A 22,101-nucleotide genomic window follows, 5' to 3' on the forward strand; every position below is an offset into this window, starting at 1 on the left:
GCCCCACCTCTCTCGTGCTTATTCAGGAGTGCACCCAGGGCAAAGGGCTCTGACAAGCTCAAGTTCACCGTACACACGCGATCAAAGTGAAAGAAGGCGGCCCACAAATTGCAGCCCTTGGTGGGGTTAAGCAATCAACTGAGTTAATTTTGACCTTTGTGGACGGTCCCGGGACCCTAAGGCGGTTCCGATACCCTGCGCTCGTTAAGGAACAATGGGCTCAGGAGACAAACTCAGAGCTTTATCCAGGTTTCCAACCCTGAGCTGAGCTATCGCCAGCTCCTGACCCGGCGGCTGGTAGCCAGGTTAACCTCTCCCCCCGGACCCCGCCCCACCGCGCTCGCTCCGCCCAACCCCGCCCGTTAGCCCCGCCCCCTGTGACGTGCCGCAGCAGCCGCGAGCCTGCGCACTGGGCCCCGCGCGCCGCTCCGCCTCGGCGCTGTCATTCTCCGCGGCGCGGCGTCCAGCGCGGACTGCGGTTCCCGCCCGGCGCGCGGGGGCTGTGACTGCTCCTCCCGGGAGGAGCGGCGGCTCTGTAGCGTGTCGGAGCCTCCCGTGCGGGGACTCCGTAGCGTCGCATTCCCTCGGAGCGGGAGACACGCACCCGGATCTCGGAGCACCGCTCTCCAGGGCTGGCGGCCGCCACGGCGTTTGCTCGGGTCCCCGGCGCAGTCCGGGTCGCCGCGGCCGCCGGGTGCGCCGGGGAGAGTGCACCGTCGCAGAGCGGAGGCGACAGGGAATTGGCGGGTCCTGAGCCCGCTGCCACCGGCCACCGCGGGCCAGCCGGGCTGCGTGCGGCGGAGTTGCAGCGCTTCTTAGCTCGCTGAAGCCCCAGAAGACCCCTGCCTCCTGCGAGCCGGTAAGTTGACTGTAGTTTCTGAAGTTGCAGGCACCGTGGGAAGGACAGGTTGGTTTTATTCCTGTCGTGCCAGGCCGAGGTGGCACCTCCTGTTAGCCGGGCTGCGGCTGGAGGAGGGAGTACTTGGCTGCAGAGGAGGGGGCATGGCACTCGAGGACTCAAGGCTGGAGTCCAGGGCTGGCTCCTGCCTCTGCCGAATGCGCCAGTTGGAAATGTGCTAGGAGAGACAGGTGCTCCGAGGGCATTTGACCCGCCGGTAATTGCACATTCCGAGTTCCTTGATTCTGCGCGGCGTGGGATCAGGGACATCGGCCACCTCCATCCTGGGAGGCTCTGCTGACACCCCCTGGGAGGACGGGCATAGAGATGAGAAGCCGAGACCTTGCTGCTCAGGCCTGCAAGCTTTTCACACTAACCCAGGGCAGAAGTTGCCAACCTCCCATAATTGGAGCCTAGTCCTTGTGAGAAAACAACTTAGACGTCAACAGAGTGTTTTGTCCTCCAAGGCAGAGAAAATGAGAGAAGCTCTCTGTGCGTTTTAATTCATATGCTTTAAGAATGTGGGCAAGTCTCAAACAGGATTCAGACGATGGCGGGTTGTCCTGCATCTCTTATGTAAGCCTGCTGGCTGGATAACTTCGCATCTGCAGGGGCTGCAGCTGTGCCTTCACTCCGTTTGTTTCAAGTCCGGCTTGAACCGTATTTAATGAAAATGTTGACATGATATAGCGGTTTGTAGTCAGAAACCGGGCACTCTTTAAATTGGAGTGTCTTCTCCCAATAGGGAGCATGGGAGGAAGGATTCGGTGTATTTTTTTTTTTTCAAGGCAATTCAAGGAATTAGATACATAAATCATGCTTTGAAATACCATACATTGTACAGAGAGCATGCACAGAACCCCCGTTAGAACACATCCCCTTTTGTTTTAGGAAAAGTGGAGATTGTTCAGACCAGACAATTGTTGAGTCTGAAAGTTAAGTGCGCTGATGGCCTTAATTATCTTAACAAACAAAGAGCATGATTTATAGGTAGCTGCAGTGGCCTACTTTGAAGGGTAGAAATCTTTAACCTTTCTTTCTCGGCTGCCCCCTAGAGATTCCTTTTAAGCAGAGCAATGGATTAATGCCATTGATGTTTAATACTTGAGTTGATTAAATTTATAAAAGGAATTCTTTGAAATACCATACAGCTCTGCTGTCTGGCTGATAGGCAGTGAATATCAGAAGGGAAGATAGTATTTAGAGTACCTGCCATAGGAGGCTTTGCATTTGCCAAGTAGCTCACATTGCAACTGCCCTGTGATAGGTATGTATCCATAGATAGAAAGAAATACCCAGAGAGGAAAATACATCTATGAATTTGGATTTGAAAGAAAAACTCAGGAATGTAAGTCGATGTAAGATTTATCTAGGTGACCTTTAGAAAAAGGTGTGTGTGTGTGTGTGTGTGTGTGTGTGTGTTTCAGTGACTAAAACAAGATGAACTAACTAGTTTACAGGCACCTGATTTAAATATAAGCCAGGCTGCTGACTCTATTGCTGGTTTTGCATCTGGGTGAGGTAGCACAGTTCTGTGCCCTGGTGTCTCCATCTGTAAAATGGGTGTTTGTAATAGCAGTGCCTCCCTTGTTGGGTTGTGTGGGGCTTAAGTGGAATCCAGCGTGAGAAGGTATTGAGCTGGTGTCAAGTATGTTAGGCTGACTTTGGGAAAAAATTTCATTGCTGCTAAAGGAAATTTGTCTTGGGATAAGCCGTAGACACGAAACAGCTGTTGCTGGAGGTCAGTAGAAGCAGTTCACATGTGTAATAGGAGAGAGGATATAAACATGCTGGCCACATGTTAATACTGGACTTACTGTCTCCAGCGGCACCTCCCCGAGGGCCTTCAAGGGTGGCTCTGTCTCGGTGTTGGAGAGGAGGAAACTGAGGCTGAGTGAGATCAAATAACAGAAATTAGAGGTAGCATTTTAAACATGCCTGTTGGAAACTGTGTTCTTTGACCCTGCTGCCTCAACTTGCAAGCAAAGTGGGTGGGCCGTTATCCTCTCTCTCCATGGGGAGTTTATGTTTAAAGTTTAAAGTATGCAAACTGCTAAACAGTACTTGTAGTGGAAGCTATTATTATTGTCCTCACTGTTAAATACCCGGCCCTGAGTGCAAGCCCCCTTTCATGCTACTGTGAGAACGATAATGGTGTTTTTGCCTTCGGTTGAAACTGGATTCTGTTCTTTCCTTCTTTCTTATCTATGTATTCATAGACCCAAAGGAAAAACTTGGTGTAACTTGCTGCTTTACGTTGGAGTTGATGCTCTCTGCTTTGCCTCCTGCCTGCCTGTGTAGTTGCCCCGGTGGTCCACATGGGACAAGCTACTGGAAGCAGGGGGCAGTCCACATTGTCGCTGAGCATAGGCCAGCGTCTGTGGGACAACTCCACTCAGGCCCAGAGTGGGGCCCTAGGCTTAGCTTGGATTCAGTGTTCTAAAATGGAAATCGCTTACCCATCACAGCTATAGGCACGCTTCCTTCAGTCTTAGGTTCAAAGCCATGGGGAGCTGTGGTAGGGATTCCGTATGAGCCATCTTGGTTTGAAATCTCTATGGACTGTTGAGCTTCTCCTCTGAGTTCTGGAGTAATTGAGTGGCCATGATACTTTTATGGCTTTCTTAGGTTCACCTACATGCCATCATATTCTGCCCTTTGATTTTTACCTTCTAGATACTAAAGTCTAATTACTATAGAAAGCACCTAGGCAGCTGAGTACCGCAGGTGATTCAGTGTTTAATGGAACCTGCTAGCTAATGTATCTACCATTAAAAGGTACTCCAAGCTAGATGCTCAGTGCTGGCTGGTGTTCTCAATATGTCTCCCTTTCCCTTCCTCCCCTCCTCCTCCCTCTTTTCTTCCCTCCCTCACTCCCCCTCCTTAAAGCTTCTCAAGAGTGAGTTTCCAGTAGGTAGCTTCTGTGTGCCTGTAGACACAATTGCACAGCTGCAGTGTGCCAAAAAGAACCCCTGCCACCAACTGAGTCTCTCTGGCACCTTCTGCTGGTGTTTCTGCCCCTTCCTTTCAAAGAAAACATACACCCTTTGCCTCAGTCCATAGATGTAGTTCAACTGTTCCCTGTTCTAGGATTTCTGGTCAAATGTCTCCCTGGAACACGTCTATAACTTGAGCTAGGTCTGCGAAATTAATTTGCACACGGTTATTTTCTGTTTGTGATTGTTTTAGTGGATTTTCTGTTGCCACTTACAAATTTTCGAGGAATCCTCCCGATATCAGTTTTCTTTTGCTGTCAGAAGGACCCATGTACAGCATGCAGACATACCACCCCTCGTACATGATCATATATGATTTCTAAAGCTAAACAGGCTTGGGCCTGGTTAGCACTTGGATGGGAGAAGGCCTAGGTACAAAATATGCAAGACAGTTTTAATAAGTGAAGGCCATTTACCCTTCTCTAATCTGGGGACTCCTTTGAGTTTTCACTTGTATTTGTGGATCTGGGAGTTGATTCTGATCTTACCTCATGCAATGTATGGATTGACCAGGAGTTACACGCATTCATGGTTATACAGGCAAGAAGTTCATATGCAATGTGGCATTTGCACCTCAAGATCAGGTCCTTTCAGAGTTCGAGGTCATGGGTGGGTTTGAGAGAAGACAGCCTTGAGCATGATTTATTTGACCGCTTTTTAGTCTCTGCTGGTCATCCTTTCTGATAAGAGTTGGAGCACTTATTGTGTGGTGGCTGCCTTGGCAGCAATACCTACAGTATTTCCTTCGACCCTCCCGCCAGCCTTCTGGGTAGTTCTGGTATTGTAGTGTTTTCTCAGAAGCAGAAACGAGTCTAGAAAGGTCATGGGTCCAAGATTACATTAGTAAGTTTTGTGAGAAAAAGGAGAGCTCAGAACTTTTTGGTATTCCTTACAGAATATCCTGCTGCTTCTGGGTTTTGAGCTATGGTAATGTGTTAGGTAGTAGAGATGTACAATCTTACTTGTTACAAACCTTCCCGACCAGAGCTGGGATTGGCTAAACAAGAGGTACCATCTCTGTTGCTTTGTCGAGGTAGAGCTTAAGCTTAATTTATGCTAGAACTCAGAAACCACATTTCACTTCATGAAAAAGAAAGAGCAAAAGCCATGCATTACTTTGTAAGTAAGAAGCATGAATGCTTCCGGTGGCAAGGCATACTTACTTCATCTGTGTTTGGGGTCAGATGCTTTCATCATTGTCCTTGAAGAAAGGAGAAGTGGAAAGGCCTAAGATTTTTCTCAAGTGATTTTTTTAAAGTTTATTTAAATCTTAAGAGGTCTGAGTTAGAGCAGTGTCATCTGTCATTTGTGGCACGACTATGGCTTTTACAGGAGAGGCAATCACACATCTAACAAGTAGGGATTAAAGTGTGTCCTCTCGGAGGAAGAGCATCCAGCTCCCATGTCTGTGGTGTCACTATCCTCACTCCAGTCTAGATAGAAAGCAGAGCCCCTGAAGCCATGCTGAGATATTGCCTCTGCAGGGACAGACTGACTAACGGAAAGTCAAACCCAGCACATGCTACTCAAGCATTCTGCCCCATTCCCCACCCCCTCTTGATTTCGCATTGGAACCAACATCATTTCAATTTTTTCATTTAAAAGTTAGTCACATCTTCATAGCATTCAGGCATAGTATATTGATGGCTCTTCTGTTCTTATGCGAGACCATAAGACTGGATGAGTTTCAAACCAGTAAGTGATTAAAAACTTGTTTTAAAACTGTTTTCTCTTCTCTAAATGTAGACTGCCAAGGAACAGGCACTCTGACCTGACCGTGGCCTTTATTAAAATACAGAGCATTAAAACCCCTGTGAGCCTTACGGAGTGGACTTTAAAGTGCTGGCAGCTTTAGTCCACCCTCTCCAGTTCCCTAGGTCCAGCCCAACACATCGTATCGGCCCTTTATCTGCAAGTAATGAGCATCAACTGACTTCCTCAAAGGACGAAAAGGTGTGACTGCGTCAGCACTGTGTCATCCGTCCTCTTGCCTAGCCAGCTGTGGGGCTGCGTGTATCAAGCTTCTCTGAGTTTGTTATCTGAGGGATGAAGAGTGTTCGGAGGACTCCTCGTGCATCTGGTTTTGAGTGTTTATGACTCCATCCACCACTGTGGGCTGCTTCGCCCACTCCAGCCCTCTAGCATGTGCCCTTGCTTCATCCCCCCAGTTGTGTTGACCATGGGAAAGTGAACCTGAAGCAACACATGCTGTAAGCCCAAGGCGATAAAGCCGCACAACAAGGCGACTCTTTAGTAAAAGGCCAGTTGCTAACACAGCAATTCACAGTTCCCCACGCCCTCTGCACTCAGCACTAGGAAACTGTACCAAGTGGCCTTATGATTTTATGTGTGACACCTGAAAAGAGCTGTGAGCCACTAATCCGTACTTAACCAGTCACCAGTGGCTTGGCTGTGTTTGCATCAAGTTTTGTGAGAGGGACACATACTCATTTGGACATTTATCAGATATATATTTTAGGAGATGAGATATCAGGGAAATCTCACTCCTTAAAATTGTCAAAGGAAAGACTTAATAAAAATACAGGAGTTTTAAAAAACCAGCGTGTGGTTTTCCTTCAGGAAATAGTGCTTAGTCTGAATCTATAGGAGTAGCAGAGTACCATGTGGTTCGGGGCATAGAGTGAGTCTGATGATGTCGCTGAGCTGGGTAGTGGATTGTAAAACAGCAGCTCAGTCAGCGTGTTTGGGAACAATTGATATGGCAGAGGTGGTTATAGAATTGGAGAGTAGAGGCTGGGGCCACTCTGTGAAGTGACTTGGAGGCCATGCTTGGGACTGCAGGTGAAACTGAGCATGTCAGCTTCTCTTTTTTGAATTCAGACTGGTAAGGGTTTAGATGCTCTGGGGAGACAGAGAGGCTAGGAGGGGGCAGAGACTTTCATGAGCACCCCCAGATGGCTTAGTTCAGATAACTGAAGATATCGAGGTTCCACTGGCAATGCCAGTGAGCTCAGAGGATGGAACATCCCACAGGAGAAGGTGACAAGAAGGTGTGGATTTATGCAGCAGCATGCACCAGAGCCTAGAGATGCTGTGCAGACTGTGGCTTAAAATTCGGGGCAACCCCCAAGTTGCAAATGGAGGTTCATCGTTTGTAGTTTATCAGTGTATCTAGTCCATTGCCTTATCTGATATATTCGGTATATAATAGGACTCACTTATTTTTACAAGAATAGGCCTCACTGTGTTCTAGATAGCTGAGTATTTGAAATGGCTGTTGAAGTTGCTGTCTGCCTGAGAGAATATGTGGAATAAAAACGTAAAGACGAGGCCAAGGTGGCATGTAGATGAAAAGAAGATGGGATGGAAAGTTTAAGTGAGAGAAATTTCTGACAAAAAAAAAAAAAAAAAAAGGGACAAAAGGCAGGGGGCGGAACGGGGGGAGGTGCTTGCTTAAGTGGTAGCCGGGGGGGGGTGGGGTCTGGGGGTGAGGGGAGTGGAGGAGACAGGGACACGACAGAGAAGTGAAACAGGAAGACGCCACCGAGGGCAGCATGTCTTTCCTTTACAGTGTCTGCACTGGGCATGGGGGCTTTCAGTTCCTCTCCATCAGTATTAAGACTCTGGATGGTGGATGGGGATGGCACTCAGGACTGCAATAAGATCACCAAAAAAAGCTTGATCCTGGATCTCAGTCTACTTCTGAAGTCCAATTGTCATGTTTTCTTTCCCTTTCCATTAATTTACCCTGATGTGGACAGAGGAACACAGACACTTGGGAGAGGGGGAAGAATGGGAGAGGAGCTTTCTTACTACATCAAAGTGGTTCTGAAGGAGCACACCTCCTTTGCTTCCTTGAAGGAGCCCATTGAAAGGGGAAGTGATAAAGGACACAAGTGACAGTTCACAAAAAGCTAAGCTTTTATCATGGATGGTGTCATTAGAAAGTTGACAAGTTTGTACCAGTACTTTCATAGTTCAGTAATATGTCTGGCCCATTAGATTATCTGAAGTATTCTATCTATGATATTGCTTGATTTTCACTCATTTTATGAAAATAGACCTCATTATGTTACAGATATTATGGAGTATTTATCAACCACGGTTGTTGTATTTTCATTCCTGTTGTATGTATCAGTCCTCAAATGCTTTGTCCTTTAATTTTTAACTAAGCGTAAAAAACCTCCCTATCACAGTTACCTTTCTTAATGCTGGGCCAAAATACCTGGCAGAAACGATGCAGTCCATCTTGGTAGAGGTGCCACGGTGGCAGTAGGTGGCTCGTCACATTGCACCTACAGTCAGGAAGCCAAAAGAGGACAGGTCACAGAACTGATCTCTAAAACCTCAGGGCCCACTCCCTGTGGCACACTTCCTCCAGCAAGATTCCACCACCCGCTAAACAGCGCCCCCAGCCAGGATCGAGTACTCAAATGTGTGAGCTTACAGAACAGTGCTTCTCAACCTTCCTAAGGCCGAGGCTCACTAAGACAGTTCCTCATGCTATGGTGACCCCCAACCATAAAATTATGTTGTTGCTAATTTATAACTGTGTATTTGTTGCTGTCGTGAATGGTAACGTGCGTTCCTGTGTTTTCCTGTGATCTTAGGTGCCCCCCATGGAAGGGTTGTGTGATCCCCTGAAGGTGTTGTGACCCACAGGTTGAGAACTGGTCCTATAGGAAGAGCGTTTCACATTCACACCGCTACACGGCATTATAGAAACCAGTAACCCTGAAATAGAGTCCAGAAGACTGAGGGTAAGACCCAGATGCCAAATGATAAAGCTTGTCAGACCCAAAACGAGGGGTTCTGGCTTCAAATTCTGAGTTCAGGCAATTCTATGGTATTTCTTTGTCATTTGCTACCAAAGGAAAACTTGGGGGAGGGATGGGGAATCCTTAAGATTTATTTTCAAGTTAATCTGCTTAAAGTGTCAACAATAGGGACTGGTGTTGGCTAAAATTCCTCTATTTGATGGACCAACGGTTTTCTATACAAATATGTCTAATTAAGCTGGGGGAAATAAGGTTTACTTCTATAAAACAAACATTTAAAAAATTTTTTTTTAGTATTGGTGCTGATTTTTAAAAGGCATCTACCTATAAAGCACAGAGACCTAGTATTTTAAACTGAAATTATTATAGTTAAATTTGCTCTTTGTGCTACAGTGGAAATTTATTTCTTAATAATTGTAGTGTCTGCTGTGGGTGAGAAACGTTCTGTTACGTGCATTCTGTGGGTTCAAGCATACCAGACAAAACCCAGGCAAATTAGGTCTAAACTGTTGGTTTCCTTTAATGTTCTTGAGAGCTCTGGTCATGTAAACCAATGTAACTTGTTTTGGCTTCCTGATAAAGCTGTTATGTTAAGGCTGAAGTCTTACACTGGCATCATCTTTTACCCAAGTGCTACAAAGATGATGTTGTACAGTTCTAATGATGTCTGTTTCACAACTTTTGTTTTGGCTCTGAATAGTCTAAAATTTTAATTTCCTTAATTTTACATATGCACATGTGTATAATGAGTCATGACATGGACTCTCATAACCATTGAAAAAGTTTAGGGTGTTGCATTTTTTTAATTTTACACATACAGTGTGCCCTAGGAGTCTGCTAGCTGGCGGTGTGCAGTTGAAAGCAGTTTCTAGCAAGTAGCAAAGGCCGTTGTCAATGCCATCCCTAAATGTCAATGTCAAGCTTGATGGTGCCAACTTTACATTTTAGCTTCAGCAGGAAAAGTTGAATCTAAAGGGCTGATATTTCTGTGACATCCATTGGATCCATCTTTATTGGAGATGCCGTTTTTTTTAATAATGAGACATTCATAAATCCTAAAGTGATGATAAAAATGTTAAGGACCCATCTTAGTTCTTGTAATGACTGTTCCACACAGCAGCATGCTAGGCTCAATCCATTGCGGTGAGAAATTACAATACTGCCACATGAAAATTTAAATAACAATGTGAAGTATTATGCTATTTTACATATGATTTTATTGAGTTTTATAATAATATGTTAGGTAATTCGAATGAAGATTAATTTGTCCATTTCATGCCTCATGTGTTCCAATTTCATCCAAATGCAAATATTGTAATCCAAAGCACAGAGTTCGATTTCTGTCTAAGTACTTGACACCACTGTATTTTTAACTCACTCACTGACATGAACAGTTAAGCTGGATTTCCTGCTAATATTTCCATGAATGTATTGTACCATGCACTATGAGTTTTCATTTCCTAAAAAAAAAGAGTAGCTCCATTTTTTTCTTTTTTTTCTTATTCTTGTTAGATTTCACTCATACATTTTTATGTTCTTTATACTTGACATGATAGAACATGTCTAAATTAGTGATCTCATTTGAATACTATAATTATGTGCACAGTTGAGTTTGAGTACAGCGTTTTTGCATAGTGTGAATGGTCTGTCGCTTAGTGGATTTAGGAATTCCATGCTTCCAATTTCAGAGTCCTAAATCTAGATACGCTTATGAAGGGACTGACAGGAGGGAATGCAAATGTCTTAAGCCTCTTTGAGTGTTAGGAATTAACATAATACACTATTTATTTTTAATGTATAAAAAAGTGGAATAGGGATGGGGATCACTTATGGGGAGAGCAGAGAATGGGGCAACTTGGAGAGAGAATGGAAATCAGTGGGGAACATCTGTAGACTAGGGAGGCTCCTGGGAGTCTAGGGGAGTGACCCTAGCTGAGACTCCAAGCAGCTGGGGAATCTGGAGCCTGAAGTCGCCACCTCCAGTAGGCAGGTGGGACTTCCAGTGGAGGGAGGGGGACGCCAAGCCACCTTCGAACACAAAATTTGTCCTGCCTACAAGAAGTGTAAGGATAAAGATAGAGCAGAGACTGAGGGAATAGCAAATCAATGACTGGCCCAACTTGAGACCCACCCCATGGGAGAGGGCCAACCCCTGTCACTATTAATGCTACTCTGCCTTGATTATAGACAGGAGCCTAGCATAACTGTCTCCTGAGAGGCTTCATCCAGCAGCTGATGGAAACAGATACAGAGACCTACAGCCAAGCAATAGGCGGAGCTCGGGGAATCTTGTGGAAAAGTGGGGGTTAAGGGGGAAATAGTGGGGGAGCTGGAGGAGTTAAGGACACCATAAGAGGATCTACAGAGTTAACTCAACTGGGCCCATGGGGACTCACAGAGACTGAACCACCAACCAGAGACCATGAATGGGCTGGACCTGGATCCCCTACACACATGAGGCAGATGTGCAGCTTGGTCATCATGTGGGTTCCCTAGCAATTGGAGTAGGGGCTGTCTCTGAGTCTCTTGCCTGCCTTTAGATCTCTTTCCCCTCATCTTTGTTTTGCTAAATGATGAATAAAGGTGTATTTAAGTATTATGATGAATTATCATAAGTAACTGTACATATTTTTATAGTGTTCATATTTTTCTTTGACTTTACTATATTGGTCTTGTTGGCCAAAATGCACATCTTGAGCTTAAGCATTATCTTTGTATAATGTTCAATGTCAGCTGGTTATGTTGGCACACACTTTTAATCCCAGTGCTCTGGAGGCAGAGGCTAGACAATCAATGCATATTCAAGGATAGCCTGGTCTCCATAGTTCCAGGATAGCCTGGAGACCTTGTCTTAGAAACAAACAAGTAAACATAAAACAACACATACACAAAGCAATACTCCTAGAATCTCTAAAGTAGAAACGGGACTAAAATGCTTATAGAGTCTTTAAAAAAAAAAAATTCTGCATGAATAACGGCATCTCAGGCTGTGTTCTGAGGTAATAGCAGGGCAGTCAGTAAAAAACAGTGACACACAATGTATTAACCCTACTCATAAACTTAATGGTTTCTTCCTCCACAGTTCATAACCTTTCCAACCAGATGTTAATAGTAGCATGTCAAAACCTGAATTATTATAGATCTTTCCTTTTAATAAATATTCAACAGCATTTTCAAAGTTGTTCTCTTAGACACAATTCATAATGAACAGCCCAGTGCTGGCTGTGAGCATGCCTCTTTCAGACTGTTCATAGCCATAGGGCATTTGGCATTTAGACCATTTTGTATGTATTTTCACAGCTCCGCATATCCTGAAAACTGGCAGCCTTGGATTGGAATAATCCTCTTACACCTCCACACTTACAAACAGAATAAAGAGAATTTTGCACCTTTTCTCCTCTGCTCTGAGAATCATCATGCACTAGTTGTGTGCTTTTCACAGTCTACAGCCCACTGTGGTGAAGAACTTTTTAGTGACTTTTTAAAGTCTTTTTCTTCTGATTATTAAGTGGGGTGTGTGTGTGTGTGTGTGTGTGTGTGTGTGTGTGTTTAATGTCCACAACATGCTTGAGGAGATTACAGGAAATTTGGGGGGGATTGGTTCCTTCCACTGTGAATCTTGGGATAGAACTCAGGTCATTAGGCTTGTACAAGAGATATTTTTTTATCCCCGGAGCCATCTCACTTACTCCATGGTGAAGAAAGTTATGGCCCAAAATGTCTGTAGTGCTGACAGTGGACCGCCGTCTGAAAGATGGAAAATGCCTGTTTAATTTGCTTTACGTTTTTCACACAGATGGAAATGTGCTAGACGGTGCTGATAAAGAGACTGTTTCATTCAGCGTAATTACATAATGCACACCTGTTGGGTTCTCAGCGATGCACAGCCCTTACCCTCATGTTTGGACTCTCCTTGCAAAAAATGACCCTTAAAGAAATTTGAAATTTAAATAAATAAACTTTAAATTCTCTGTGGTGCATGCTGTAATTTGAGGCAATAAATGCAATCTAGGATTATTTCATTCATGACTTATCGTAGCGTAATCATGTGGAAGTTGCTGTGTTCTCTGTATACACTGTACAGTCATGTACAGGGAGCAGTCTTCATTTTCTCTAGGTGTTTGGGAATACGTAGCAATCACTGTCTTCTCTTCCCATTCAGGGCTATTAGTCTGAAATATTAAGGCAGAAGGGGGTGTTGACATAACAGAGTGTTGCTTTCTGAATTGAAGGCTTTTGTGTTTCGCCTCTTGCTGGAGGTGTGATCTATAAGCCATGAGAGTCTGTCCTGATGGAACAGAGCTGAGGAGCTATTGCCGTAGTTCAGCTGCTCAGGTCCAGCAGGAGCTCCTGGGCCTGTCACAGTGCATCTCCATGCCTTCTGCTGGGTCTGGCAGCCATGAATGTCAGTTCTGTATCTCAGGTGTCTTTCTCTCTGCTTCACCCTAAAACAACAACAACAAAAACAACTGAGTGTGGTGACACACACCTCTGATCCCAGCACTCAGAGAGGCAGAGACAGATGGATCTTTGTGAGTTTGTGGCCAGCCTGGTCCACAAAGTGAGTCCAGGACAGCCCAGTCTTGTAAAACCAAAAAGAAAAAAAAAAAAAAATCAAAACATCAACAACAACAAAACACACACAAAAAAACACACTCTGAACATTTCATTTGGAATTTTAAGTTTTACCAGTAAAAATATAATTTGTCATCTCTTTTTCAAAGTTAGTATCCCTTTTTCATTGGTCATGTTTCCCGTGCCATTTGCACACTATGAGCAGATTTGGAAATGCTCACTAAAGTGAAGACATACAGCCGAGAAGATACAGCTGTGTTAAGTGCAGTTGAGAGTGGATCACATGCATGCCTTTCAGCTTGTCTCTCTCTCTTGCTCCCTGGTTATGACCCCCTCTCCTACACTGCTTACCCTATGAGTCTATCTAATTAAATCCACCAGAAATCACTAAATGAGGTCAGATGAATGCCTGCATGATTTGAGGGTAAAACAAAAGAACCAACTCTGGACAACTTGCTTGTCTGGAAGTTGTGCAAAAGCCACCTATCCTGTGCCAAACGTCTTTAAGATTCAGCTTTAAGATTCAGCTGTGGGCAAGACAGCACGTGTCTGCGATCTTAGCACCCAAGAGGTGGAGGCTGAGGAAAAGATTGTGAGTTTGACACAAGTCTGGGCCCCATAGCATGACCCAGTCTTAAACAAACAAACAAATGAAGGTTGGGCTTGGTAGCACATGCTTTAATCCCAGAACTCAAGAGGTAGAGGCAGAGGCAGGTGGATCTATGTGAGTTCGAGGCCAGCCTGATCTACATAGCAAATTTCAGGCCAGCCAAGGATACATAGTGAGAAAAACATAATGAAACAAACAGAAACCAGCTTTTAGAAAGGCAATACAAACGCGGAAAAGAAAAAAGGAAGGAAGGAAGGGAAGGAAAGAAAGAAAGACAATGCATTTCACATACTGTTAATATCTGGAAAACACAGTCTTTTCTATATCAAAGTAAATGAATGTTTACATTTAGCTGCACAGAAGAAAACCCCAAACAAGTTCAAATGAAGTTTTGGAGCTTCATTTGAACATCAAATTCATGTTGTGGAAACTCATTCAGTTTTCCAAAATGTTGGCTTTTAGGCCTTCTCTTGCATTTCAGCCTTATAGGATTTTTTGAGAACACCCAAGGGTGCCGTAGGATTTTGCCCCCTCATCCCATGTGCAATTTATATGACCAAGCCGTAATGTTAGCTTCCTGTCAGCCTTGATACAGCGCCAAGGCAGCTGTGTGCTTTACTGAATGAAGGCTATGGTCAGCCAGGCTGTGGTTTGCGGTTTCACCTCTTTGTGATAAGCCTGGATTGTAGCCACGCTCACCTACTTTAGCACTGGAGCCTGGGAAGGCTGAGATTTACTGTTGTTTGTGGGAAAAGGCTCAGTTGTGCTTGCCAGACCTGGCGCTTGTCTGACCTGGGTTCCAAGGTCAAATATTCCTGTGAAAAGCCACATTAGGGGCTCACCTGCCAGCCAACATAGCCGAATCATTGAGCTCCATGGCCAGAGAGAGAGAGACTCTTCTTAAAAACAAAGGAGGGAGCAATAGGGGCAGATACCTTATGCAGACTGCAGGCCACGCATGTACACATGTATGAAAATGATCATGTGTACATATGTGTGCGTGCACATGCACACACACACATTCACAAAGTAACTACATGAATACTTAATAATTCATGAAGAGAAATCCATAGGCCACAATCCCCGCTGTCATTTCAGGTAGCTTGACAACCTTCACACCTACCACAAAATATTTAGTATAGAAAGACGTGGAAACTGGGGAAGAGACTCTACTCGGAAAAATTTTCTTGAGGTAAATAAAAGCACTTAGAGCTCAAGAATGTCAGGGGCATGATGGGAAGGGTGGGTCTCTCTGGACTCACAGCTCAGGAGGGCACTGCCTGAGGACACCAAGGCATGTCCTGAATTCTTAAGTTTATCACTGTCTTGTAAGACAATGTGCCTAATGATACCAAATAAGCCTCATTAGTCATTTTCTCATCGTTTTCCATCTGTGTTAATTTCCATATTCTAGTGGTTTTGCTCAGGTGGATAGGAAATGTTTTGTTTTGTTTTATTTTGTTTCTGGCACCCTACCCTGCCGAAAACCCATTATGAATGTGAATGCAAATTTTGACCTGGAAGTAAAGTTTACCTTTTTACGAGTAAATGTGCATTCTCTCATGTAGAAATCCATGATTAAAAACATACTATATATTGTGGGTCCCATTTATGAGAGAGCCAAGTATACTATCACATCAATGATAGAGGGGGAAAAAATATGTGCATTTACAGGACCATCCAAGATGGCTGCCTTCTGCTATATAGAACCATCACGCAAGCACTGATAAGAGCTTCCGGTTGCCTGTCCAAGGTCAAGCGAGTCAACATTCCAGCAAGGAGAGGGAAGGGGCTTACAGGACCCCATCACTGATTGAGGAGCTATTGACACCTGAGAGCTTCCAGGGGAGGGAAAGTCAGTTCTCTTTAAGGGTGTGCCCCTGCTAGGTCAAGCACAATTCAGTGGATGGCCAAAGAATATGCAAACAGTATAAACTGAACTCTTTGAAAAAGACATGAAGTTGGGTGTGTAGGGTGAGGATGGACCTGAGAGGAGTTGGGGGTAATGGAATGAATAGAATCACAAAATACATTATGTGAAACATTCCAAGAATTAATTACAACTTTTAATTAAAAATGGCAATGCAACGCTAAAGGTCACCAGAGGGAGTAAGGTGAGGTGGTATTGTGGGTGTTTCTGTAGCCCTCAGGTATTTGTGCTGGGGACTGGATTGCAATAACTTAATTGTTTCTATTGTTTTTATTCTCTAATTGCTTCTGCTTGTCATGCTCTTAGTTGTTTCACCAGCATAGTGGAGATGAGCCGTGAGTATTGAATATCAATATTTGGTTATGGAAGCATGAGCCCCACTTTTCCTATTGGCAGGCTTGCCCTTGGGTAGCTCAGCCCAGAGCCAGCTGCTGCTCTAGCATTAGCCGGTAGTTGTCAGTCTGATAACGTCTTCGTAAGTACAACTGCCCTCTTCCTTTTAGCTCTAGAAGGAGATGCTCTCATCCTACCCTGGTATTATGTTTGTTTTCTCTTGCTATGTGTACTCCTGAATTTGCAGCCATCTCTTTGTTTTACCACATTTCCCATTATTTTTTTAAATTTTTTATTAATTACAGTTTATTCACTTTGTATCCCAGCTGTAGCCCCTTCCTCATCCCCTCTCAGTCCCATCCTTCCTCCCTCTTCTCCTCCCATTCCCCTCCTCCAGTCCACTGATAAGGGAGGTCCTCCTTCCTTTCCATCTGACCCTGCCTTATCAGGTCTCATCAGGATTGGCTGCATAGTCTTCCTCTGTGGTCTGATAAGGATGCTCCCCCCTCAGGGGAAGGTGATCAAAGAGCCAGACACTGAGTTCATGTCAGAGACAGTCCCTGTTTACCTTATTAGGGAACCCACTTGGACACCAAGGTGCCATGGGCTACATTTGTGCAGGAGTTCTAGGTTATCTCCATGCATGGTCCTTGGTAAGAGTATCAATCTCAGAAAAGACCCCTGGGCCCAGATTTTTTGGTACTGTTGCTCTCCTTGTGGAGCTCCTGTCCCCTCCAGGTCTTTCTTCCCCTTCTTTCATAAGATTCCCTGCATTCTGCCCAAAGTTTGGCTATGAGTCTCATCATCTGCTTTGATACCCTGTAGGGTAGAGTCTTTCAGAAACCCTCTGTGGTAGGCTCCTGTCCTGTTTCCTGTTTTCTCCCTCTACCGATGTCCATCCCGTTTGCCTTTCTAAATGAGGATTGAGCATCTTACCCAGGGTCCTCCTTCTTGATTAGCTTCTTTAGATGTGTAGATTTTAGTATAATTATCCTATAGTATATATCTAATATCCACTTATAAGTGAGTATATACTACATAGTATATACTACATAGTATGTCTTTCTGCTTCTGGGATACCTCACTCAGGATGACCTTTTCTAGTTCCCAGCATTTGCCTGCAAATTTCATGATTTCCTTGTTTTTAATTGCTGAGTAGTATTCCATTGTGTAAATGTACCACAATTTCTGTATCCATTCCTCAACTGAGGGACATCTGGGCTGTTTCCAGATTCTGGCTATTACAAATAAAGATGCTAAGAACATGGTTGAGCAATTGTCCTTGTTGTATACTTGAGCATCTTTTGGATATATGCCAAGGAGTGGTATAGTTGGATCTTGAGGTAGCACTATTCCTAATTGTCTGAGAAAGCACCAGATTGATTTCCAAAGTGGTTGTACAAGTTTACATTCGCACTAGCAATGGAGGTGGGTTCCCCTTTCTCCACATCCTCTCCAGCATGCATTCTCACTTGAGTTCTTGATCTTAGCTATTCTGTTGGGTGTAAGGTAAACATTTTCCATTATTAAAAAGCTGACAGCCCACAGAACCTCCACCTTGTCTCTGTTACACATTCACTCCTCATTTAAACACACTCTCCCTGACCCCTGTCTGTGTTAGACATGCTCTTTTTTTTGTGAGTGTTCCAGACTAGCTACACTTTAGCATCTATGGAGAGGCCTACAATTTGCTGACTAGTTCCCGCCCAGTCATTCTGATTAAAGGGCCTGCTGTGAGACCCTTTAATTTTAATGGGATTTGAAAAGTGTAGGATACAGCTGATGTTAATAATTAGCAGTACTCAAAATACCTAAGTACTGTCCAGTTAAGATCCATTGCTAGAGTTGGAGAGATGGCTCTATAGTTAAGAGTGCTTGCTGCTCTTCCAGAGGTCCTGCGTTTAGTGTCCAGAACACAAGTCTGGCAGCTCACAACAGAGGCATCTCTAGCTCCAAGAGATTTAATTCCCTCTTCTGGCTTCCATGAACACCTGTACTCATGTTCACATACCCACACAGACTCATAATTTAAAAATAAAATAAATTGGGGCTAGAGAGATGGCTCGGAGGTTAAGAACACTGGCTGTTCTTCCAAAGGTCCTGAGTTCAACCCCCAGGAACCCCATGGTGGCTTACAATCATCTATAATGAGATATGGTCCCCTCTTCTGACCTGTAAGTGTACATGCAGGCAGAACACTGTATAAATAATACAGAAATAAATCTTTAAAAAATAAAATAAATCTAGAAGAGGAGGAGGAAGAGGAAGAGTCATCATTGTGGAAGGAGTGGGACTTTTGGAAAATGATGGAAGGTAATTAGAAGGAAAAGCTCCGCATCCTCCCATTTTTCTGCTTGCTTTCAGTTTCATCTTGGGATTATGGATATAGTAAGTGACAGCCGTGGCCACCTGGCTGGTTTGATTTCTCCCACTGCCAGTCCTTGGATTCTCTTGGCTAGGTCCTGGGCAGCCACGTGACCTCAGCAAACAAGAAAGCATTCTGGGTGAGACCTGTGTTCTGGCCAGCTTTGTGTTTTGGGTAGCATCTAATTCATACCGGGTGAATTAGACCGAGAAATAGGAACTCAAGAGTCAGAGTCGAATAGAGAGCATAGTATGCCAAACCAGTGTTGAAATGCTGCTGTTGGATACCCCTTCTGTGCTCAACCCGGTGAGAAAGCAGCACTGACTAAAATGCTTGTTAGAAATGATGATTTCCCAACCAGGGCTGTGGCCTAGTTGGAAGAGTGCTTGTCATCCAATTGTGTGTACCTGAGTCTAATTACCAGCACCACATAAACTGGGTATGGTGGCACAGGGCTATGACCACAGCACTCCCGAGATAGAGGAAGGAGGAGAAGAGTTCAAGGTCTGCCACATGAGGAGTTGAGGCTAGCCTGTGATATATGAGCTCCTAGCTCCAAAAGGAAAGGGAAGGAGGAGAGAGGTAGAAAACAACTTCCTGGTCTGTGTTTATCTAATAACAGAGCAGGACCCAGGCTTCGTGAAGCCTCCAGGTAGCACATCTCTACAGGGACACACGAGCCAGTCTTCAAGAAGAATTGTATCTGAGCCCTGTATTCTTTCTTTAATATCCCACTTAATTCTCACAAGAAGAAGCTGTGAGAGAAGCTTATTGTTCTGAGGTTACAAATTAGGAAGCAGGCTTAGTACAGTTAAACATCTAGCCCAAGGTGCATGGTAAATCTGGTAAAACAGTTTGCCCCATTTCATAAATAGACCCTCGTGTGTGTGTAAACAGAAAAGCATATCCACACAACTCAGAAAACCTCCACAGGCGAGCATGTCTCACAGACGACACTAGTCTCTCTCTCAAACATGGCTCTCTGGAACCCATCTTGGGGGACAACTGGAAGTGTACAGTTTTGCAAGCTTTTTCTTTTAAGAATTTAGTTTTATTCTTCAAAGCTAGACGTGTAGATCCAAGCGGAAAATGTCTATGTTACAAAGAAGGTATTTGATCTGTATGGCCTTTCTGTATGCCCTTTTCCCACTAAAAGGACTGAAAAGGACTAAAGGGTAGCAATTTTTTTTTAATCACTCATGGACTACAAAACCAATCATTATGCATTGCAGAGAAATATCCTGCTTCCAGCTGCCATGAATCATTTATTTCTTAAGTGGCTCTCGAACTGAGAGCTGTGGAGATGGTGGCGAGAGGTGGGAAGCGGGTCTCTGACCGGAAAGCACACTGATAATCACAAATCATGTTTAAAAGCTCTCTGCAAACACACTTGCTTCTGTAAATTACCTGTCTGCATCCACCTGAATGTGTGAGGTTGGCTCTGTCTTCACTTTCTTCTGTAGATAGGATATTGAACAGGTTTGTCCGGAAGATTTCATTTCATCATGATGTGGGCTTTAGCCTCCTGGGAAATGCGTGGGCAGAAGAACATGAAAGGGCAAGAGGAGGGTCTTCCAAGCCAGTCTTTCTCTGGCCATGTGTCTTTTGCCAGGCCATTTACAGCTGACAGGGACACAGTGCCCATGGCTCACCCTGGACCCTGGGCAGGGAGCTGCCTGTGTCTGGCTTCAAACCAGCTTCTTTGAGGCACAGAAGTGGTGGAGTAGAGATACTGGCCATTTTATTCATAATGCACTGCAGCTTTGTCATGCTGGAGATCTCTACAGGGCTCACTTCAAAGCTCAAGGCGAGCATTATTCCTGGGGTTATTGTCATCAACAACAATGAATCCATTTGCTACTGTGAGGCTCATTGTCCAGAGAGGCTGATGTCTTGTGTTCAGGTTTTCCCAAAGGGGCATGGGCTGCTCGGGATATGTGTGATCAGCCCCACTCTCGCCGCTCATGGTGGCTCAGGGCCATGTCTGGGAGACATGCATAAAAACAAGGCAAATCAGACATGAATGCAACATGGTCCCCCATCTGTGCCCACACTTGTAAGCAAGGGAAATTCAGTGACATCCTTGAAAGGGGAAAACTCTGAGCAGTTAATTGCAGTTAGAACAATCGAGTTGTACCGGGGGAAACTAGCTTTGGGATTAGAGTGAAAGCATCCTCTGAGTTGATTATGTGCACTGTCCATAAAGTCTGGAGACATTCTCTAGATCTATATGTATATTATAAAGTCATAGCACTTATCATGGGTATTCACCTGTTTCTATGCTTTATTACCACCAAGAAATCTTTTACTTTTTTAAAAATGTAATTCTGTTAGATGGTGTTCTCAATGGGTCTCAGCATCTATGATAGCTGGCTTACTCTCCAAAGGCAAGATGTCTTATCTGGGGCAGATTTGGGCCAGGGATGCAGTCAGTTCTGGTTTTATTCATCCACTTTGATGGTCCTGGAAGGCTGTATGTAGTCAGCCTGCTATTTTCAGAACAGGCATCCCTAGATATTCATGGGAGATGTTTTTCAGGATGCTCTGCAGATGTCAAACTCTGAGGGTATTCAGGCCTGTGGATAAAATGACATAGTGTTTGCATATTACCTTTACATGTATTCCTATTTATTTTAAATCATCTCTAAATTACATGATATAAAATATAATGAAAATGCCATGTGTAGTAGTTTGAATGAAATGCCCTCCCCCCTCCTGTAGGCTCATATATTTGAATACTTGGGCCCCAGATGGTGGAACTGTTTGGGAAGGATTAGGAAATGTGGACTTGTAGGCGAAAACATGTCACTAGGGGCAGACCTTTTGAGGTTTCAAAAGCCTAGGATATCCCTTATTTGCTTTCTTTTTCTGCCTCATGGTTGTGGGCTATGGCGTGAGCTCTTATTTACTGCTCCAGTGCTATGCCTGTCTGATGAAGAACAGTAGAACATGCGGCCTGCCATGATAGTCATAGCCTCTGAAGGTCTGAAACTAAAAGCCCCAAATGTACTCTTTCTTCCATAAGACAGCATGTAAACAGTTGGCACATTGTAACTGTGTGAAGGATATTGAAGAGAAAGAGGTTGGTGTATACTCACAGCAGACACTGATATATTTGACATGAGGCTGGTTCTGTCTAAGGATGGAGACCCACAGGGACTGGGGCAGAGGCGGTATTGTTATATATTGTTAAGCCGTATTTGATAAAAGTCAAGTGTCCTTTAAAAATTTTTTTTTAAATTTTAAGCGTATGGGTGCTTTGCCTGCATGTATATCTGTGTGCCTTGTGCAAGCCATCCCAAGAGGTCCAAAACAAAGGGTCAGACCCCCCAGAACTGGAGTTACAGATGATTTGAGCCACATGTAGGTACTGAGAACAGAGCAGCAAGTGCTCTTAATCACTGAACCATTTCTCCTGATCCAAGACAAGTGCTCTTACAGCATGCTCAAGTGCATTGTTAAGGCCTCACCGTTGCCACCTTGTCAGAGGATGAAGTGAGCAAAAGTGGTGATGTGGCCTGTCTTAGGCATGCATACCCGGTGTGCCTGTCTAGTGCCTGCATAGCTGGTGCGGTCTGTTTAACTCATGCATACTGGCAGTGTTGGGGCTGAGCCTCAGAGAGGTGGTAGAAGTCATAGTCTGGTCCACACTCCC

The 22,101-nt window shown here is 44.4% G+C and overlaps 1 protein-coding gene across 2 annotated transcripts in view; it reads left to right on the forward strand.

Annotated features, from left to right (window-relative positions):
• Nucleotides 1–456: 456 nt before the first annotated feature.
• The window catches only part of Pag1 (phosphoprotein membrane anchor with glycosphingolipid microdomains 1), a 136,225-nt gene continuing 114,580 nt past the window's right edge, over nucleotides 457–22,101 (forward strand). The window contains exons 1-2 of one of the 2 annotated variants that reach the window (XM_055603214.1): nucleotides 457–859; nucleotides 8,466–8,615. The gene's annotated coding sequence lies outside the window, so the exon portion shown is untranslated. The remainder of the gene's footprint in view (nucleotides 860–8,465; nucleotides 8,616–22,101) is intronic. The other variant, XM_055603215.1, reaches the window with a different exon arrangement.

Source organism: Psammomys obesus, unplaced genomic scaffold (genome assembly GCF_907164565.1).
Source record: "Psammomys obesus unplaced genomic scaffold, mPsaObe1.curated_primary_1811, whole genome shotgun sequence".
In the NCBI taxonomy this organism is placed as follows: domain Eukaryota; kingdom Metazoa; phylum Chordata; class Mammalia; order Rodentia; family Muridae; genus Psammomys; species Psammomys obesus.